This window comes from Cetorhinus maximus, chromosome 4 (genome assembly GCF_964194155.1).
Source record: "Cetorhinus maximus chromosome 4, sCetMax3.hap1.1, whole genome shotgun sequence".
Classification (NCBI taxonomy): domain Eukaryota; kingdom Metazoa; phylum Chordata; class Chondrichthyes; order Lamniformes; family Cetorhinidae; genus Cetorhinus; species Cetorhinus maximus.
The window spans coordinates 1,368,321-1,387,240 of NC_135882.1; the positions used below are offsets into that span (position 1 = coordinate 1,368,321).

General features: G+C 41.3%; 1 protein-coding gene across 7 annotated transcripts in view; it reads left to right on the forward strand.

Moving 5' to 3' along the window:
- bbs9 (Bardet-Biedl syndrome 9) overlaps window positions 1-18,920 on the forward strand; it is a 453,250-nt gene that overhangs the window by 132,171 nt on the left and 302,159 nt on the right. The gene's annotated exons all lie outside the window — the stretch shown is intronic.

Here is an 18,920-nt window from a genome sequence, read left to right on the forward strand (position 1 = left end):
TTGACTATGGTCATTGCCTGACACTGTGGCACAAATGTTACTTGCCACTTGTCAGCCCAAGCCTGGATATTGTCCTGGTCTTGCTGTATTTGGACATGGACTGCTTCAGCATCTGAGGAGTCGTGAATGGTGCTGAACATTGTGCAATCATCAGCGAACATCCCCATTTCTGACCTTATGATGGAAGGAAGGTCATTGATGAAGCAGCTGAAGATGGTTGGGCCAAGGGCACTACCCTGAGGAACTCCTGCAGTGATGTCCTGGAGCTGAGATGATTGACCTCCAACAACCACAACCATCTTCCTTTGTGCTAGGTATGACTCCAACCAGCGGTCAATTTGTGCACAAGGTCCCACAAACAGCAATTAAATAAATGACTAAATTTGGGGTAAATGACCAGATAACCTGTTCTAGTGATGCTGGCTGGGGATAAATGTTGGCCAGGGCAATTCCCCAAATCTTCTTTGAAAAGTGCTCTCTAGTCTTTTATGTTCATGACAAGCATTTAGGGCCTGGGTTTAACGTCTTAAAGAATGAGGCCACTTCTGACGCTCACTCAGTACTGCATTGATGTATCAGCTTAAATTTTGTGTTCAATTGTTTGGAATGGGATTTGAATCCCATTGGAGATAAAACAATGAATGGAAATGCATTTTAAAATAATAGAAATAGGTGGGAAAAGAAAAATATATATAAAAAGAAAAAATATATATATTTTCCAATAATTTGTATATTTTTTATATATATATTTTTCTTTTCTACTTTTTTTCTGCCACTTCTCAGCTTGATCTGGGCCTTCCACATGGTCAAAGCACTCTGGTAAAGGCAGGATTTTCTCCATTGCTTCACTTCATGTTGGCCTTTTCCAGAAACAAAAACAAAAATAGCTGGAAAAGTTTCTATTATTTTTAGATGTATTTCCATTCATTGTTTCATCTCCACTTTTTAGCTCATTTCGATCCCTTCCCCCTACCCCACCCCTACTAGGGTTATCTGTCTCTTGCTCATCCTGCTTTCTACCCTTAATGTCACCATTAGCACATTCCTTAGATAATATCACCACCGTCAACACCCCTTTGTCCTTTTGTCTGACATCTTTGGCAATCTCTTCTTTGCCTCCACCTATCACTGGCCCTCTATCCAGCTCCACCTGTCCCAGCCCCCTCAACCAGCTTATATTTCATCTCATTTCTATCTTTCCTTAGCTCTGATGAAGAGTCGTACAGACTCGAAACGTTAACTGTGTTCCTCTCTGCAGATGCTGTCAGACCTGCTGAGTTTTTCCAGCTATTTTTGTTTTTGTTTCTGGAAAAGGCTAACTTGAAGTGAAGCAATGGAGAAAATCCTGCCTTTACCAGAGTGCTTTGACCATGTGGAAGGCCCAGATCAAGCTGAGAAGTGGCAGAACTGCTGCTGTTGGTTTACCAGGTACAGAACAACTTCGGGGCTAGCAGAGAAGACTAACAAGCAACAGGTCAGTCCCCTCCTCCACATCATAGGCAGTAGTGCAGACGATGCAATGGTCGACAGGGCATAAACAAAGAAAGGGCGACATATAAAGAGGTAATCAAAGCCTTCGACACCTATGTTATCCTTAGAAGGAATACCATTATAGAGAGGGTGAAGTTCAATAGACATACCCAGACACCGGGAGAGAGCATAGATTCCTTCATTATCAATTTATATCGAATAGCTGAGAATTGTGAATATGGAGCCCTGAAAGATGAATTAATTTGGGATCGCATTATTGTGAGAGTCTTAGAGAAGTCTTTATCAGGTTTTATGCAGTCGAGAGAAGATTTAACCCTATCGAAGGCTGTGCAGTTAACAAAGCAGGCAGAAGTGAGAAAGCAAAATCAGAAATTTATTTGAGGTGATAAAGCGATCTCATGGAGAAAAATAGCTGACATGGGTGCAGTTTGTAGGACACAGAAGTAGCAGTGCACCTAATCCCAAACAGGGTGTGAGTGAAGAGGGCATGGCAGTTGTGGCAGGAAAAGGCTGCATTGGCACAGAGTGCCCTGCCAAAAATGTGGAGTGCCATTCCTGTATGAGGAGAGGACATTTTAAATCAAATGTTGCAGCAAAAAGCTTCTAACAAAAATTAAAAGCAAAACAATTTGAATCATTTCGCATTCAAGAGGTTGAAGACAAGAAAACAATGAAGTGCCATTCTTGGAAGAAATTACAGGATCTAATGGGATCTATTGGAGTGCAGACATTATGGTCAATGGACATAAAACAAACTTCAAATTAGACACAGGAGCAGGAGTTTGTTCTTTCAGACATAGAACAGTAGCTAAAGCAAGACTCCCTCCAGCCATCGACCATACAGTCCAGGAGGCATTCAACTGAAAGTCAAGGGACAGTTGACTGCTAAACTTCAGTGCAAAGGAAAAGAAATCACAATAACTTTGTATGTTATTCAAAAGGAAGAGTGTTCATTGTTCAGTCAAAAAGCTGGCACTGATCTATAACTCCTCTATAAAGTAGATGAATTAGGAAGCCAAGAAAAACTGACAGAATTCAAGACAGAATTTCCAGAATTATTCAGTGACCTTGAGAAGACTGAAACAAGTGCCCTGAAGCAGGTGCACCAGAACCTAATAGAACCATGTGAAAACCTTGAGAAAACCAGACAAAAGGTTTCCCATGAAAATCGGCTGAAGGAACCACAAGTTCATTACATGGAACTTGCAAGAAGCAAAAAATTGATGGATGAACTTGGGCAAGGAAAACAACAAACAACAGCACATGCATTGTCACGTGTTCCTGTTGAAAAGCCTGAACAGGAGGCCATAAATTTTATTGAAGATGTAAAGTCATATACCTCATTAGCCACAAAATATCTACCAACAACAACATAGACTAAAATGAAATTCGAAAGGCACAAAAAGGAAATGAAGAATGTGCTGAAATCTGAGAGTACTGCAAAAATGGATGGCTTAAAGTCTGTTCCAAACAATCTCATCCTGAAACAATACTTTGAGCAGTGAAGACATCTGTGTTGTGGATGACTTGCTGATTTATGATGGGCTGATCATGCCAAGAGTCCTCAGCCTACTGTGCAATCCATTGCCATGAGCAAAGAGAACCACTGATGGTATCCTCATTTCCACCCAGACTGTGGGAATGTTTCAGAAAGGATCTTTTCAAGCTCAAGGGAAAGATGTTCCTAATAGTTGTTGACTATTACTCAAGATGAATTGAGGTTAAACAGCTTCATGGTTTGACCTTGGCAGCAGTCATTAAATTATCACAAGAAATTTTTGCCACACATGGCATTCCAGATCTAATTATTTCAGATAATGACCCACAGCTTGCAAATGAATGACTTAAGAAGTTCACAGAGGACTATGGATTTGTCCACACAACTAGTTCACCCAGGTATCCATGAGCTAATGAAGAGGCTAAAAGAGGAGTAAGAACAATAAAAGCTTTGTTGAAGAAAAATTATGATATCAACTTAGCACTGTTGAGTTATCGTTCCACGCCACTTAGAATGGTTTGGCTCCATCAGAGCTTCTGATGGGAAGATGACTGCAGACTCAACTTCTTGTTCTTCCGTACATGCTTATGCCATGTCTCAAAACAACAGATGAAGAAATAGTAAGGGGGGAGGAGGAGGATGAGTATTGTGCAAATCAAACCAGAAGCTATAATCAATGCCATAGAGTGCATAATTTACCAGAACTCCAACTAGGTGAATCAGTCTGGATACGTGACCAGAATCACAAAGGCCAAGTATTGGAAAAAAGTACAAAATCTGTGATCTTATCTTGTAGACACTGAAAATGGAATAGAGAGAAGAAACAGAAGCGTACTTATATCTACAAGAAGACGGCCATCAATGGAATGGATTAACTACACATATGATCAGGAAGGCAGCCTGAACCAAGAACCAGTAGTCTCAGATGATTCACATACTACTCCACAGAGTTCAAGAGAGAACATGGAGAACTTGAACCCTGTACAATCTCCAAGGAAGCCGAGTACAAGGTCGGGGAGATTGGTGGAACCACCATAGTCCTCATGTCTGTGAACTAGAGATGCAGACAGACTTTGGGAAGATGTAAGATCATGTAAATAATGTGTTTAATGGAGTCTGAGACTTTGGGGGAGATGTAGTATAAAGGGTTAACATTAAATATGCAAATAGTCTACAGCAGTGATGTAAGATCACATGACAACAGAGTATGCTGAGAGAGAGTTCTATATGGAGCCTGATGCTAAGCCCTGTACTGTATGCAGTGTAATATTCAATAAAAGGTAAAGTTTACCAACAACCTTGCCTTCAGCAATATCTGTAAACCCTAACCAAGGGCAACTTCATCTAAGCCCCACAATGATGATAACAGATGGTGACAGTGGAACACATGATGGAAAAAGCACCAATGATGATAACAGAAAAATGTTGAGTCCAGAAGGCTGTAAAGTCCCAAATCGGAAGGTGAAGTGTTCTTTCTCAAGCTTGTGTTGAGCTTTACTGGAACATCACAGGCTAGGAACAGAAATGTGAGCAGGGTGGTGAATTAAAATGGCAAGCACCTGGAAGCTCAGGGTCATACTTTTGGAGTGAGCAGAAGCGTTCCATAAAGTAGTCACCCAATTTGATCTCTCCAAAGTAGAGGAGACCGCAACGTGAGTAGTGAATAGAGTATACTAAATTGAAAGAAGTTCAAGTAAATAGCTGTTTCACCTGGAATTCTAATTCTGTAAATATAATGCAAGTCTCAGGGAATGCTGTTGAAATAGCCCCTCTATGCTAATTGTGTTTGTAGCCATGCATGCCTGACTGTGTGCGTACGTATGTTTGAGTTTTCAGCTTTAGTTTGAATCCAGCCTCAGTTTGACCACAGCACCTAGAAAACGTCAATGTTGGTGAATAAGTATTTGCAAATTCCTGAGGGAGGAGGATATTGGATTTGAAAGTGTTAAACTTGTGTAGTGATGCATTATCATGGGTAGCTGTGGTCTCTTGGAGCTTGTTTGATTGTCACTTGGAGCAGCAGAGGAATTTCTTAATTTATTCTCAAATTAGCCAGAGGCTTTTTTGTCTTCCAGCACTGAGCATTATTGGTAGCTAGGAGTGGCTTTGCATGGGTTGAACTGCCTAGGAATAGAAGTGTATTGATGAACATTTTATAGATTCATAAATAATTCCCAGAAAACACAAGTTTTATAACACCTGGTGGGGTCCCAAACGCCCCCGAAGTGTTGACAGCTTTGTACGTGCTGCAATTATAAAGCTCTGCATTGCGTCTTTTTTATCCAGTTTCCATTATGACACTGCAATTATTATACCACAAAGCAATAGGGAAAAGGCATTGTCTGTCATCACTGGAGCAATTTGGTAGTAAATTGACCTGAACCAAAACAGTGGCACACATGTCAACTTTTAGATGCTGTCTCTTTATTTTCAGTGCATCAAGTGCTTTAAGAGCGCAAGATCATAAGCGCACACATTAAAGGAGCTGAAGGCAGTTTCTCTTTATTTGGTCATGAGAACAGTGAACTGAGTGAAGGATTGTGGGAGTCTTAACATTTTAAAACTATGGTAACCTGAATGTATAACAAGGCATGATTTGAATAAACTGGACAAGCACCAGTCCGCGTTCGCTATCTATAAAAAAATGAATGCATGAATAAATAACTATTGTCAGGCTAGAAGTATTTGAAGTGCCTCTGTGGCAATGCTGCATCTAATTTTTTTCAAGTTGTGTGGGCAATTTCAAGTGCATGGCCCCTTTAAATTATTTTTCTTGGCTCCACAGACATGGTAATTTGAAGGGGCTGACTTGGGCGCGGCCTGTGCTGGGGACTTTGGGGTTGTTGCGCAGCCACATAGCTTGAAGGAAACATAGTTCTTTGGTACACTCTGAGACCTGGGGGGTGCTATAGCATCACCATTGGCCAGAGCGTGTAATTGCAGCATGATGAGTTTACATAGGAGTTCTGCTAAGTGTTTTTGGATAAGATCTTTCCTGTTTACTTTCAGTGTTTTAAAACTCAACTTTGATTTTGTTATTCCTGGCACTCCATCACAATATCCTGGCATATGTCCCAGGTCTAGCCCCATAATCTGATACCATACTTTTCATCATCTTACCCAGTCCCTGCAGTCCACAGGCCTTTTGGATTGATCACTAACACAGATACTTTTTGGACATCCCTACAACAGCTGCTTGTGATTCCACTAATGACTCAGTGCTATTTCACACAGATTTTAAAAAATCATTTAAATGTTGAACATGAGTGGAAATTGGTTTCAACGTTGATATCTTCTCTCGACAGTTCTTCACTTAATCTGCTTATTTTTTGAAATCTCTGTAAATACAGTGATATCCCGGCAAACAAACATAGGAAATCCTGCTTTATAAGGAGATATGTGTGTGTGGTCACGAGCGCACAGAGTTGTGTTTTATTCCACCCTGCCCTCTCAGAAGCATGCTGTAAACAAAATGGGAGGAAAGCAGGATGTTGGAAGTGTTAAATCATGTGTATGGAAAGTCTCTTTCAGGCCTCTTGTCATGGTATGTCATTTGTACACCTCTGAGAACAGTGGCTAAAGAAATTGCCCTAACAGGCATGTTGTCTCAAAGTGGGGCATTTTCACATTTTAATTTGGAGAATTTCTGAAGAATTATTTCAAAAAATGGCATTGATCTCAAAACTGCATTTGTATTCCTTCATTGTATTAGCAAAATAATTGCATTATTGTGATTAGTGAAATAAATAAACTTTGAATGCTTTCATATTTACATTTTTGCATGCAAAGTAAAGATTACAATACATAATTTTACTATTGGTCATGTAAAGAATTACAAATTTCCCACAATATAGTTTTTTGTGCTCTTTAAATATATTTCAGTAGCATCAAGGTAGATGCTAGGCAATCAATAGATGTGATCCCGTTATACTATAAGGGTTTGATAAAATGTTCTGCACAAATGAGTTTTCAATGATTAGAGACGTCATTTCTGGATTCAAAGTTAGCTGGCGCTACACCTGAGTCTGTAACTCAGGGATATTAGATGAATTCACCCCCAAACTGGTTAAACCTGCAAGTCCTCCAGAAGCAATGACATTTTTCTAAATTATTGGGTTTTCAAGTGTTTGTTTAGTTTCTCAATAAACTGAGAAATGATCCTCACAACAGTTTTGCTTTAAAGTGCTTTAACACGAAGGGGTAAGGTCAGGTTCCAATTCCCTTCTAAATAAGTCAATCTTAATGCTCTCCATGATAGTTAATGATGGTGTTAATGCATTTAAAGCAACTAGCTTAGAAATCTGGCAGTTTTGAACTGAATGAAGAATAAATTGAAATCTAAGGTCTTTCTCCTCAATGCGTCTAAGATGACAGTTCTTTTTTGAAGGTTCAATTTAAAATAATTACATTTTAGGTGTAGTCCACTTAGTGTGTGGAGCAGTCATGTCTGTTTTGTCTGCATACAGACACATTGAAAAACCTTCACATCATGACTTTTTAAAGCTGCATCTCTACAGTTGACTTATTAAATGCACTATGAAAAGATTACATTCCAGGTCATGACTAGCTTGTTTCTTTTAGAATTTAAGGAAGGTTGTGGACAAGAGAATATCCTGGGGTGTAATCCAGTATCCAGGGACTGCAAATGATATCTGTATAACCTGTATCTATCCTGTTAGTGTTTGCGGTGAAGCAAGTAATGGTGTACACTTAGGTGCCTTGCACCTTTGCTTGGTACTGATGGGAATAGTCTTCAAGTAGTATTTACAATAGATGGTTTGCTACTCGGGATGTTCCGGCCCCTGTCTTATCCTCGAGGCATTGAACATGGTCAAAGTTGGTAAAAAAAAATATAAGAACAAACAAAATTGTATTATATAGCAACTTCCACATCCTCAAGATGTCCCAAGATACTTTGCATCCAACGTATTGCTTTTGAAGTGCAGTTGCTGTTGTTATGTAGGTAAACATAGCAACCAATTTGCACACAGCAAGGTCCCACAAACAACAATGAGATGAATGGCCAGTTAATGTGTGTTGATCATGTTGGTTGAGGGATAAATGCTGGCCAGGATATTGGAAGAGCCCCCTGCTCCTCTTTGAATTTTGCCATGGGATCTTATATGCACATCTGAACAGGTAGATGGAACCTTGGATTAACACCTCATCCAAAATACAGCACCTTTGGTGGCGCAGCACTCCTTTAATGCTAAGAAAATAGCAATGGATCACAGATTTATTATGTAATGAGAGATGCTGGCTCACATGGAATAAGGTTGAAAGTTCAGCCTGAATATAGACAAATAGACTTCAACTTGAAACAGGCAAAATATGGGAGTGTTGTTTATTGAGTGTGAAACTTGTAATTTTATTCATGGTGGTAGATGTGCTATTATAGACCTTTTATAGGTCCCACTGGTGTGTTCCGCATTGTGGAGGGGAAGGACAGGTGGACAGATATGTCATTTGTTGGAAAGCCTCTTAGTCTGTGGCCGTTCATTTTGATCATATATGCAGAATGATGAGACTGAAAAGAGCCTGCACAGAGCTGGTTAGAGAGGAATCCTGATAAACTATGTTTTACAAAAGCATTATGTTGCATTGAGGAGGATGTAGTAATTAATCAGGTTACACTGCCACTGTATCACCTTCGCCTTGTCCTTTGTCTTTAACTTTTCAAACCTTCCCTCACGTGAACCTTCCACCTTCCCTCTTTGCAGTCATAGTGATAACTCACTGGGACCAATGTCCCAATGGTACAGCTCCCTGTTTCCCCAGTATTGGTGTCAGTGCCCCATGAATCAAAACCCATTTCTCCCACACGTTCAACTTTTTGATTTTATTTAACCTACTTTTTCTTGTGGCTCAGGTAGAAATCCAGAGATTACTACCTTTGTGGCTCTGCTTTTTAATTTGCCCCTAGCTGATTATACTCCCTCAGCAGAACCTCTTTCTTGGTCCTATCTATGTCATTGGTATCCACGTAGACCACAACAACTGGATCCTTCCCGTCTAACTCTTCATCTCCAGCCCCGAGGAGATGTCCTTCACCCTGGCATTGGGCAGGCAACACATCACCTGCCCTACCATTTTTATACCCTTTGCACTGATCCTCTGTCCCACCCAGCTAATGTCTCTGATTAAATCAGACTCTATGCACCCTTGATATCCTATTTGACCACTATCTGAGCTTTCCACCTCATACTCTCTCTCCTCACAAAGACTCCACCCTCCAAAACATTACCTGCCTCTGTACCTACCTCAGCCCATGTTGTGGAAACTCACATTCATGACTATGCTACCTCCAGATTCAACTGTTCAAGTGTTTTCCCACACCCTCCATAACCTTTAGCTCATCCAAAACTCTGCTGCTGGTATCCTATCCTGCACCAGGTGTCATTCAACCATCATTCAGTGAGATCATGGCTGATCTGTGACCTAACTCCACATACCTGTCTTTGTTCCATATTCCTTAGTATCTTTGGTTAAATCGATCAATCTCAGTTTTAAAATTAACAATTGATCTAGCATCAATTGGCGCTTGTGCATGGATGTTCCAAACATTCACCACCCTTTGCATGTAAAAGTGTTTTCAAATCTGGCTTCTGAAATTTCCTGAAATCCCTCCTAATTTTTAGACTATGCCATCTAGTTCTGGACTCCCCAGGCAGTGGAAATAGTTCCCCTCTATCTATCCTATCTAGTCTCCTTATATGTAATAAAATTACTTTTAACCTTCTAAATGCCAGGGAATACAGCCCTGGTTTGTGCAAGCTCTCCTCATAGTTTAATCTGGAACCCAGGTATTATCCTAGTAAATCTGTGCTGCACTCTCTCCGAGATCAATAAACCCTTCCTAAGGTGTGGTGCCTAGAACGGCTCTCATTAACTCCAGGTGTGGCCTAATTGCATTTTTATGGAGCTGAACCATGACACCCACCCACTTTTCTTTTTAAAAAGCATTATTTCATGAGATGTGGGCATCATGGACTAGGCCAGCATTTATTGCCCATCTCTAATTGCCCTTGAGAAGGTGGCAGTGAGCTGTCGTCTTGAATCGCTGCAGTCCATGTGTAATAGGTACACCCACAGTGCTGTTAGGAAGGGAGTTCCAGGAGTTTGACTCAGTAACAGTGAAGGAATGGTGATATAGTTCCAAGTCAGGATAGTGTGTGGCTCGGAGGGGAACTTGCAGGCGTTGGTGTTCCTATGCATCTGTTGCCCTTGTCCTTCTAGGTAGTAGAGGATGTGGGTTTGGAAGGTGCTGTCTAAGGAACCTTGGTGAGTTTCTGCAGTGTATCTTGTAAATGGTACTGCGCATCGGTGGTGGAGGGAGTGAATGTTTAAGGTGGTGGATGGGGTGCTAATTAAGCAGGCTGCTTTGTCCTGGATGGTGTCGAGCTTCTTAAGTGTTGTTGGGGCTGCAACTCATCCGGGCATGTGGAGAGTATTCCATTGTGCCTTGTAGATGGTGGACAGACTTTGGGGAGACAGGTGGTGAGTTATTCCCTGTCTCTGACCTGCTCTTGTAGCCACAGTATTTATATGGCTGGTCCAGTTCAGTTTCTGGTCAACGGTTGATAATGGGGGATTCAGCGATGGTAATGCCATTGAATGTCAAGGGGAGATGGTTGGATTCTCTCATGTTGGGGGTGGTCATTGCCTGGCACACGTATGGTGTGAATGCTACTTGTCTTTTCAGGCCAAGCATGAATGTTGTCTAGGCCTTGCTGAATATGGACATGGACGCATTTAGTCCTTGAGATATAAAGACCAACATTCCATTAGCCTTTTTGATTCTTTTCCCTACCTGTACATGACATTTTAATGATCTATGTACCTTGGCCCCCAAGTCTCTCTTCACTATTTAGAAAAAAAATCCTATGATGCTAACAAGTAATCTCTATCCTGTGATGTGCAAAACAAACCCTCACTTCAGATGCATTCTTTGTATAATTTAGATCTGCCTGCTCAGGGTGCTGTATTTTATGGAACTTTGGTTCTGATTGTAACGTATATTTTTCTGTGTAGAAGATGGATTACTTATCTTTGATCTCCTTTATGGATTTATCCATCATTTATTCACCCACCAACTTACAGTGAACAGTTGCTAGGGATTTATTTCTTAATACCTTCCCTGCTTGCACATATATCACTGCTCCTTCATTTATCACTGAGTTATAACCCTGGAATTTCCTCCCTAACGCCTTTGTGGGAGCACCATCAGTGCAAGGACTGCAACAGTTCAAGGAGAAGGCCTAAAGGACTTGCTGAGCGCAAATTAAAAGATACAACTGAAGCGTTCTTTCATATTATAAATTAAATTTACTTTTCATTTGTTATGCATTCCATCAAAACTCGATCTTTTTCCTTTTCTGTTGGAGGATCATGAGGCCATAGCCAGCCTACTATTTAACCAGAATGATGAGATGGTATCTGTCATTTTAACATTTCTCTGTTCTTGTTTTGTATGGCATATTAAATGTTGAAATCTGTGATGAGGAGCCTTTTCTATTTTCTATTCAGAACGCCCAGTGGTTACAGAACTGTATTGAAAACATGCAAAATTCAGTACTGAAAGTGATTGGTGTGGATCTTATTTAAAAAAAAATTGTATGCATTGTGGTGCAAATAAACTGTCCACCTTGTGCACGTTTAAGATATTTTTCTGCAATCTTCAATTGCACATGCAGATAGATGCTCAGAATACCAGAGTCTCATTATATTTATCAGATTACGATAGCTCAATGTCTGTTAAAATTTGCTTTCAGTAACTGTCTGAGACGGTTAAAGAAAGATGTGAGAACAAAAGACCTTCTGTCCTTCATTTTGTTTAGGATTGGTAACTAAATACCTGATCAGTTGTTAGTCTGTTTGCCATGTTTCTTCCTCTGTCAGACAAATATCTGGTGCCTTTGTATCAATTTACCTATGTGGTGTAAATTTGGTACAAAGTACTAGATGGCTATTTTATTAGTTTTGGGGCATTTAATTCCTGTTGTAGTTTGCGTTTGTAGTTGTGTTGAAACCATTCCTCAATATTTTTACTTCCATTTTTGGTGTACGTACGTGTAGAATTTACAATTTATTAGTAAATCTGAAATATATGTATTGACTGATGCTTTATGGTGCTTAGCAATGTAGCTTGTGGCTGCATAAAGCAGTTTTTAGGGAAAAATGTGTGCTGACAATACAAACTATAATGTTTGAGGTTGCTACATAGCTATTTTTGAATCTAAACAGTTTAGCTGAATTTGATTCTGTTGATTTTGTACTTTAAATACTTTTTCACTCCATTTCTACCATTGGGTTTGGCAGTTTTTTCAAACTGTCCTTCTTTAAGATTCTCCTTAAAACCTATCACTTTCACCTGTTATGGCACAGGGGATGGTAAATGCTGAGCTGTTTAAATCCCAGAAGGAAGCTTGAAACAACTGCCACAACGATTTTACAATACGTATTTATTTTGAGATGAGTGCCTTGAATTCAATAGAAATAAAGACCACTGAGTTTGAGGTTTCTTACAGAACTAAATTAAACCTTTATTAAAATTTTTAAAAATGATTTTAAGCACATACCTAGGTTTACAAATTACTACTAGATTAACTAGCTCCCCTAGTTAATCTAACTCCCAGTTACACCTCCATTAAGACAATAGTAAAACACAGATTTAAACAGACCCAGGCAAAGTACACAGCCTGGACAGTGGAATTCAAAGTGAGTTTTTCTCTGCTTCAGTTCATTGTAGACAGTAGCTTGAGGCTTAGATGCTGGAGGCTTTTCACACTTCTGTTAGATCTTAAAATGCCTGCCCTTCTCCCCTTTCTACATATTTTCCCCTTTGAATGCAAATTCCCATTGTTTCACTATGTCTTTGGACCTTACCTCTCTAATAATAAAAATCTATTATAGTACTAATTTTACCAGTAATCTTTGGGAAAAATTAAACACGCTATTTCTTAACTTCTTCTGGCTAGGTGTAACATTTCACACCCTCTTTTGAATTCAGGCTACTCTGGTTTATTTAAAAATGCAAATGTTGCCTTTACATCTCACATTCTAAAGCTTCATGTAAGAACATAAGAAAAAGGAACAGAAGTAGACAATTGGCCCCCGGTGCCTGTTCCACCATTCAATAAGATATAAAAATATTTGTTCATTTAAAACCATAAGACGTATAGAGGATACATAAAACATCCCAATAATAGCTACAAATCAGGAGGTGAATGGGAGAAAGGAACTTGGTGGCATTGAAATCACTAGGGAAATGGAATTGAGCAAATTGATGGAGCTGCGGGCTGGCAAATCTCCGGCTCCCCATGAACTACATCCTAGGGTCTTAAAACAGGTGACTAATGAGGTAGTCGATGTGCTGGTGTCAATTTTCTAAAATTGGTTAGGTTCTGGAAAGGTTCCATCAGATTGGAAAGTAGCAAATATAACCCCTCTATTTCAAGAAGGCAAATCATGTTTAACCAATTTATTGGAGTTTTTTGAGGGAGTAACATACACAGTGGATAAAGGGGATCCTGTAGACATACAGTACTTGGATTTCCAGAAGGCATTTGATAAGGTGCCACATCAAAGATTATTACGGAAAATAAAAGCTCATGGTGTAAGGGGTAACATATTAGCATGGATAGAAGATTGGCTGGCTGGCAGAAAGCAGAGAGTATGGATAAATGGGTCTTTTTCTGATTCTCAGGATGTGAATAGTGGAGTCCCACAGGAGTCTGTACTGGGGCCTCAACTTTTTATGATTTGCATCAATGACTTAAATGATGGGAGTGAAGACATGGTAAATAACTTTGCAGATGACACAAAGATAGGTAGGAAAGTATAAAAGCAAAAAACTGTGGATGCTGGAAATCCAAAACAAAAATAAAAATAGCTGGAAAAACTCAGCAGGTCTGGCAGCATCTGCGGAGAGTAACACAGTTAACGTTTTGAGTCCGTATGACTCTTCAACAGAACTAAGTAAAAATAGAAAAGAGGTGAAATATAAGCTGGTTTAACGGTGGTGGGGTGGGGGGGGGGGGGGGAGACAGGTAGAGCTGGATAGAGGGCCAGTGATAGGTGGAGATTGCCAAAAGATGTCATAGACAAAAGGACAAAGAGGTGTTGAAGGTGGTGATATTATCTAAGGAATGTGCTAATTAAGGGTAGAAAGCAGGTCAAGCAAGGTACAGATAGCCCGGGTGGGGTGGGGTGAAGGGAAGGGATCGAAATAGGCTAAAAGGATTCTTACCTTCTCTTGATCTTTTCATTGAGAACTGACATTAGTCGTCTCAATTTCTCTGCTCCTCTCACCCACTCTAACCTGTCTCTCTCTCAACTTGCTGCACTCCGTTCTCTCAGGTCCAACCCTGACATTGTCATCAAACCTGCTGACAAGGGTGGTGCTGTAGTTGTCTAGCGCACTGACCTCTACCTCGCAGAGGCTGAGCGTCAACTTGCAGACACTTCCTCCTACCTCCCCCTGGACCATGACCCCACCACTGAACATCAAGCCATTGTTTCCAGGACTGTTACTGACCTCATCTCCTCTGGAGATCTTCCTTCCACAGCTTCCAACCTCATAGTCTCCCAAGCTCGGACGGCCCGCTTCTACCTCCTACCCAAAATCCACAAACAGGACTTTCGCGGCGGACCGATCGTGTCAGCCTGTTCCTGCCCCACGGAACTCATTTCTCGCTATCTTGACTCCATTCTCTTTCCCCTTGTCCAGCCCCTTCCCACCTACATCCGTGATTCCTCTGACACCCTATATCATATCAACAATTTCCAGTTCCCTGGCCCCAACCGCCTCCTCTTCACCATGGACGTCCAATCTCTCTACACCTCCATCCCCCACCAGGATGGTCTGATGGCTCTCTGCTTCTTCCTCGAACAGAGGCCCGAACAATCCCCATCCACCACTACTCTCCTCCGTCTGGCTGAACTTGTTCTCTCACTGAACAATTTCTCCTTAAACTCATCTCACTTCCTCCAGATAAAAGGTGCGGCTATGGGTACCCGCATGGGCCCCAGTTATGCCTGTCTCTTTATGGGGTATGTGGAACATTCCTTGTTCCAGTCCTACTCCAGCCCCCTCCCACAACTCTTTCTCCGGTACATCGATGATTGCTTTGGTGCTGCTTCACACTCTCGTCAGGACCTGGAAAAATTTATTAATTTTGTTTCCAATTTCCACCCCTCCATCACTTTCACATGGTCCATCTCTGACACTTCCCTTCCCTTCCTTGACCTCTCTGTCTCAATTTCTGGTGATAGACTGTCCACCAATATCCATTACAAGCCTACCGACTCCCTCAGCTACCTCAACTACAGCACCTCACACCCCGCTTCCTGTAAGGACTCCATCCCATTCTCTCAGTTCCTTCGCCTCCGTCGCATCTGTTCTGATGATGCCACTTTCAAAAACAGTTCCTCTGACATGTCTTCCTTCTTCCTTAACCGAGGTTTTCCACCCACGGTGGTTGACAGGGCCTTCAACTGTGTCCAGCCCATCTCCCGCGCATCCGCCCTCACACCTTCCTCTCCATCCCAGAAACATGATTGGGTCCCCCTTGTCCTCACTTATCACCCCACTAGCCTCCACATTCAAAGGATCATCCTCCGCCATTTCTGCCAACTCCAGCATGATGCCATCACCAAACACATCTTCCCTTCACCACCCCCCCCAGCGGCATTCCGCAGGGATCGTTCCCTCCGGGACACCCTGGTCCACTCCTCCATCACCCCCTACACCTCAGCCCCCTCCCACGGCACCTTCCCATGCAACCGCAGAAGGTGCAACATCTGCCCCTTTACTTCCCCTCTCCTCACTGTCCAAGGGCCCAAATACTCCTTTCACGTGAAGCAGCATTTCACTTGTACTTCCCTCAATTTAGTCCACTGCATTCATTGCTCCCTATGCGGTTTCCTCTACATTGGAGAGACCAAACGCAGACTGGGTGACCGCTTTGCAGAACACCTTCGGTCTGTCCACAAGCATTACCCAGACCTCCCTGTCGCTTGCCATTTCAACACTCCACCCTGCTCTCATGCCCACATGTCCATCCTTGGCCTGCTGCAATGTTCCAGTGAAGCTCAACGCAAACTGGAGGAACAGCACCTCATCTTCCGACTAGGCACTTTACAGCCTTCCGGACTGAATATTGAGTTCAACAATTTTAGATCATGAACTCTCTCCTCCATCCCACCCCCCTTCCGATCCCCCTTTTTTTTTTCCAATAATTTATATAGATTTTTCTTTTCCCACCTATTTTCTTTATTTTTAAATGTATTTCCATCCATTGTTTTATCTCTACCTTTTAGCCTATTTCGATCCCTTCCCTTCCCTTCACCCCACCCCTACTAGGGCTATCTGTACCTTGCTCGTCCTGCTTTCTACCCTTAATTAGCACATTCTTTTAGATAATATTACCACCTTCAACACCTCTTTGTCCTTTTGTCTATGACATCTTTTGGCAATCTCCACCTATCACTGGCCCTCTATCCGGCTCTACCTGTCCCACCACACCCCACCTTAAACCAGCTTATATTTCACCTCTTTTCTATTTTTACTTAGTTCTGTTGAAGAGTGATACGGACTCGAAACGTTAACTGTGTTCCTCTCCGCAGATGCTGCCAGACCTACTGAGTTTTTCCAGGTATTTTTATTTAGGTAAGAAAGTATGTTGTGAGGAGGACATGAGGTTGTAGATGGATATAGCTGGGTTGAGTGAGTGGTCAAAGGTCTAGCATATTAAGTTTAAGGTGAGAAAATGTGACTCAGGAAAAACAAAAACGCAGAGTATTACTTAAATGGAAAACGGCTGCATAATTCTGAGGTGCAGAGGGATCTAGGTGTTCTAGTGCATGAGTCACAAATAGTTAGTATGCAGGTACAGCATGTAACTAAGATGGCTAATGGAATGCTATCCTTTCTAACGAGAGGGATTAAACATATAAGTAAGGATGTTGTGCCTCAGTTATACAGAGCATTGGTGAGACCACACCTCGAATACTATGTGGTCTCCTTATTTAAGGAAGGATGTAAATGCATTGGGGGTGGTTCCAAGGAGGTTTACTCGGTTGATACTGGAATGAGTGGCTTGTCTTATGAGGAAAGGTTGGACAGACTGGGCTTGTTTCCATTGGAGTTTAGAAGAGTTAGGGGTGATTAATTAAAGTATACAAGATCCTGAACAGTCTTGACAAGGTAGACGTTGAAAGGATGTTTTCTCTTGTGGCTGAGTCCAGAAGAAGGGGGTACTGTTTTAAAATTAGGGGTCGTCCTTTTAGGACAGAGATGAGGAGAAATTTTTTCTCTGAGGATTGTGCAACTTTGGAATTCTCTGCTTCAGAATGTGGTGGAGGCAGGGTCATTGAATATTTTTAAGGTAGAATTAGATAGATTCTTGTTAGGCAAAGGAATCAAAGATTATTGGGGTTAGGTGGGAATGTGAAAATCGAAACACAAGAAGATCAGCCATGATCTTATTTGTTCATTTAAAACCATAAGACGTAGGAGCAGAATTAGGCCATTTGGCCCATCAAGTCTGCTCTGCCTTTCAATGAGAACATGGCTGATCTGACAATCCTGAACTCCACTTCCCTGCCTTTCCCCCATACCCCGTGATTCCCTTATTGATTAACAATCACTTCTTCCGCCATTTCCTTATTATCTATTATTAATTCCCACTGTCACTCTCTGGAGGACCAACACTCACTTTACTTACTCTTTTCCTTTCTAAGTAACTGTAGAATCTCTTGCTATCTGTTTTTACATTTCTAGCTAGCTTCCTCTCATACTCTAATTTCTTTCTCCTGTTTAACCTTTTAGCCATTCTCTGCCGTTCCTGATATTCTGTCCAATCATCCGTCTTGCCACTTGTTGTGGAATTGTATGCTTTTTCCTTAAGTTTAACTTTTTTAGTTAACCACGGATGGTGGGCCCTCCCCTTAGAATTTTTCTTCATAGTAGGAATGTACTTATTCTGAATACTCTGAAGTATCCCCTCAAATGTCTGCCACTGCTTCTCTATTGATCTGTTATCTAGCCTAGTTTCCCAGTTCACTTCAGCTAGCTCAGCTTTCATCCCCACACAGTTTCCCATATTGAAGTTTAAGGTACTAGTCTTAAACCCACTCTTCTCCCTTTCAAACTTTATGTAAAATTCAGTCAAATTGTGGTCGCTGCTACCTGGCGGTGCCTTTACTCTGAGGTCATTAATTAACTCTGTCCCGTTACACAATAGCAAGTCTCATATAACCTGCTCACTGGTTGGTTCCAGAACATGCTGCTCTAAGAAACTATCTCAAAAGCTATCTAAGAACTCCTCATCCAGGTTACTATTGCTAATCTGATTTTTCCAGTTTTTGTGTAGATTAAAATCACCCATGATTATTGTTGTCCTTTTATCACAAGCGCACAATATTTTCTCTTGAATACTTTGTTCTGTGCTGTGGCTACTTTTAGGAGGCCTGTAGATCAATCCCACTAATGACTTTCTTTTCCTACTATTCCTCATCTCCACCCAAGCCGATTCTACGTCCTGATCTCCTAAACCAAGGTCATCTCTAACTATTGCACCAACACCTTATTTGATTAACAGTGCTACCCTTCCACCTTTACCTAGCTTCCTATTCTTCTTGAATGTCATGTACCCTCAATACTAAGAACCCCATCATTGTTGTCCTGCAGTCACCTCTCCGTAATTGCTACCAGATCATATTTATTTACTTCAATGTGGGCCATCAATTCATTTACTTTATGAATGCTACGTGCATTCAGATAGAGAGCTTTCAGCTTTGTCTTTTTGTTACCTTTGTAACATCTAATCTTGACTGTTGATGTATTCTTAGGTTTTTTCTCTCTGTCCCTTCCTGCCATTCCCTGACCCTCATTTCTCATATTACTATTTTGCTGTCTTGATTCTACACC